At 44.3% G+C, this 4,117-nt stretch overlaps 1 long non-coding RNA gene across 1 annotated transcript; it reads left to right on the forward strand.

The window, feature by feature from the left end:
- The first annotated feature begins 614 nt into the window (after positions 1-614).
- On the forward strand, positions 615-1,418 carry LOC147697107 (uncharacterized). Its single transcript, XR_015299140.1, has 5 exons — positions 615-677; positions 772-832; positions 920-993; positions 1,092-1,163; positions 1,256-1,418. It is a non-coding gene; the product is annotated as an uncharacterized LOC147697107 (long non-coding RNA).
- The last annotated feature ends 2,699 nt before the right edge of the window (positions 1,419-4,117 follow it).

The following is a 4,117-nucleotide window of genomic DNA, read 5'->3' on the forward strand; positions in this document are numbered from 1 at the left end:
AATGCGGGTCATGTGCGTCATGCCCCAACACAATTGAAGGAGAGGAATTTTCGTTCAAGACAATAAAATGGACACATAGAGAGTTCTCGAACTGCAAAACACAAAATGTAATATATGCAGTCATGTGCCCTTGTCCTAAATTGTATATAGGGAAAACCACTCAAAAAGCCAATCAACGAATATCCCAGCATAGATCTAGGATCAAGAACAAAGTACTGTCCGCACCCATGGTGCAGCACTTTGTTGAACAGAACCATAACGAAAATGAGTTCAAATGGACAATATTACAAGCCATGAAGGTTCCCCCTAGAGGAGGAAACATTGATGCCATGCTAATAAAAAAAGAGGCTTATCTAATACTAAAATTTAATTGCGTGATGGATGGCCTGAACGAGATGTCAGAATTACAAAGAACCAATTATTGAGTCCAACGTGAACCCCACCATTATGAAAGACCCAACAAGAAGGAATGAGCAAAATACTGCGCGCAGTTTATCAAATAAAAATCCTCAACATAAGTATCTCTCTAAAAACTACAAATCCCACAATCCCTAGCCATATACTTAAACAGGAAACTGTGTTCCTTCCGGTGTTCAGCTCAAAATCAGTGTAACAGCACACAGAGCGAGAAGCAGCCGCACAGAACCCCAAGCGCAGCAAGAGACCCTAAAACGGAGGTAAGAAAGTACTCAGAATGTTCTTTTAAAAGCGTAATAGCAACACAGAATCAAAGCCAAAGTAAACTCCAACATGGGCTTGATTCCTTTTCAGAACGCGAACGTTCGTCTAAAATGAAGTGAGGAGCTTGGGTCGCCAGCCGCGCTACACGAAGGTAGGCGAATAAGATAAACAAACACTGAACTCCAGTAAATGTTTCCCTTTGACTTGTGAAACTGATTCCGAATTTTTAAACATACAGATCGGAGTCACCGCGGAACACGAAACACACCCCATTAACAACACCACTTTGAGAGAGCAACTGAATAAAAGCAAGTAAGTGCTAGCGCAGTCTTACCACAGATACCATTGAGCATTAAAAGTCGTGGAAATTAATAGATTTACTAAATTCACCCATCCTTAACCACGTTTAGGTAACGGTGAAAAGTCAAAGACAACCAATAACCCGTGCTTGAAAGCATCAGCCTACAAACCTATCAGATAAGGTAAAACATTTTTTAGACATTGTCCACATTTGAAGCTAAGTAAAAAATCAGGAAAATAGGAGATATTAAATGTCCACAATTTCACACCATAGGTACACAGCCCGGCCCTGAGGAAGAACCCATTAGACTAACGGAAGGGTTTGGAAACGCGTCGGCCATCTGGCTGTAGGCACACAGCATAGTGATAAAACAATGAATGTACCTTAATTATTTTTGGTGTATAGGATTCAATGCTTGTGTTTTGAAAAAATGATGAAAGCGCAACTGTTATGAATTATTTTACATTGAGTCTTGTTCACACATATTGTTTTTGAAATGTATCAAATTGTGAAATATTTTGTTTATCCATATCCCCAGTAAAAGGGATTTGTTCAGCCTCTGTATATTGTTGAAAGTTTGCAAATTGTTTTGAAATGCGAGATTTATGACAAATGCATACCTTCTTTAAATAAATATTAGAAGGCACACACCAGCTGAATAAACCAGTTCTGGTCTGTAGAAATCGAATCCTGGCATTTTCTTCTTTACTAATTGTAACGTGTCCAGCCAGGATCCGTAGGACAAAACCCCTCAATTTAAATCTTACAAATGTATCAGCGCCGAGCAAGGGCACTGTAGCGTGGCGGCCGGGAGGAGGCCCCACACCGACCTGGAGCAGACCTGGTCCCGGAGTGTGCTGCTTTTGGGACCCCGGTGAGTCTGGCAACGGCGGAGGCGCCACTGTGGACCTTGGGCCTGGCCATTCAGAAGGCAGCCCTGGTTGACCGCGGGGGGCGAGCCCCTGTGGGTGGTGACTCCTGGAGGTGATAGGACCCCGCGATTGACGGCGCTGGATACTGGCGCCCCCCGCGCCTGTTCTTTGGTTGGGGGGCCAGACTAGGAGTGGGATCGGACGTTGGCAGCTGCCGAGTGGTGTCCTGCAGTGCGGAATACGTGGTGGGGGGCCGCGGCGGTGTCTGACCCCCAGGCTGAGGCCCGACGACCATTTAACATTGATCCAGGATCCAGGGAGAAGAAGGCCTCTTGATCCTTCACAGCACACAGAGCGACGTTGTGGACAGTATCCTGGGTGATGAGGAGAGCCCGGTGAGTTGGACGCTTCGGCCGCAGTGAAGGTCCTTGTTGGGAGAAGTCGTACCTGTCCCCAGATTTTTGGCTCCACCGGCGACAGCTGGGCAACCACTCAGGGTGCTGTTAGGAATAAAGTTTCTAGAAAAACAAGGGGGACCCTAAAGGTGGCCGTGGACCAAGGGTTTAAGTCAATTTATAAAAGACAACGGACCAAAGCAGTTTCAAAGATATGCAGTAATAACAGAAAAGACCATGATAGGCTGCTGTGGCATTATGTGTGGCCTTCTCCAAGGTCTTATTTAGATCCGCCCGCTGGAGTGTCATCTCTACAATGACAGTGTCAATTTTAGCTTCCAACATTGCTCCCATCCCTTGAATGGCCTGCATATTGGAGGCCAGAGATGGCTCGTCAGCACCGCCCGAATCCCCATGGGGGCGCCCTCCGCTCCTCCAGGCTGGACTGTATAATTATCCATAGTGTTGGTCTGCGTGGTGGTAGACTTTTTGGGCTTCATGATCGACCTAATATGGGTCCCCAACGAGGAGAATGAGGGGGGGAGCCCCCAGCCCAATGCATGCCACTGTATTCCTAACTTTATAAAAGACAACGGTCCAAAGCGGGTTCAAAGATATGCAGTAATAACAAAACAGACCGTGATAGGCTGCTACATATTTATCCAAGTCCAGCCGGACAAGGAGTTTATTTTCATAACGGTAGTTGGATTTGTAAAATCTTAGTGCATGAGTACGGAATGCCCTTGATTTATTTGCACTATCAATGACTATTGAACCCATTTGCACTTTAGAAACGTGTGACTTAGTATATGTACTGATAATGTATTTTATAGTGTCTATTGCACCTATTGTAATTGTAATTGTAAATGTTGAATTGTATTTTAAACTGTGCTTTTATGGATTTTTTGTAATCCGAATAAAGATTTTTGAATTGAAATAGTGCATGAGCAACATTTCAAAAATAAAGAGCACAATCCTGTGCTTTACCTCGGAACAGAGAACACAGTAAAGAGATAGAGAATAGTTTTGGAAAAAAGAGATTTCGCAGGCAAAAGAGAAGTGAGCAAGCTGCACACTTTTTAAATCAGTGTTAGAAGTGTTTGCCAGAGTAGTACATAAAGAACTTAGTACACATTGGTTTCACTGTATGGCTACTAAAAAAGGTCAACGTTTCGATCCCGCGCTCAAAGATACAATGGGATCATCATCAGGACTGTACAAAATTACTATGCCTGGTTAAAACAATGATGCACCTGTATGAGGGAGGAACAAGAAAAAAGAAAAGGTTTTCAAAATTTAGAGAAGGGTTCTTTTCAAGATTTTGAACGAGAGAGAGACATCAGCGTGCGCACAGTACACACATGTTTAACATTTTCATCGGAATCGCAGTGAACATCAACCGGTGAGTAGATTGAGCGGCGTGACGGGAGAAAATTTAAGCTCCACACACATACTTATCATTTTCATCGGAATCGCAGTGAACAGCAGTCGGTGACTATGTTGAGCGGTGTGACGGGGAGAAAAATTGTTCAGCAGGGCAGTGGCGAGAATGTGGGCAGTATATGCCAAAAACCTGTGGATGTGATGTTTAACAAGTGGGGGTTTATTAGCCGATGTGGGTAGGTGACAAAGGTGAAATCGACGTGAGTTGGGTCGTGAAGAAGTGAGGAATTAGCCATTTACCTTGATGGTATGGGTCAGTGGGTCTGTTGTGGGACGAATTTCGTTCCAGGTTCTGACTGTTGGTGTAGTAACCAACCTCTTTGGTACACTCGGTTTATTCTGTGGGAAGAACCATCACGTTTGTAAGAGATCATGGAGGCGAGTGAAGGGGTGTGGAAACGGTTATAAACGGGCCGTGAAGGAGT

This window comes from Lissotriton vulgaris, chromosome 8 (genome assembly GCF_964263255.1).
Source record: "Lissotriton vulgaris chromosome 8, aLisVul1.2, whole genome shotgun sequence".
Lineage (NCBI taxonomy): Eukaryota > Metazoa > Chordata > Amphibia > Caudata > Salamandridae > Lissotriton > Lissotriton vulgaris.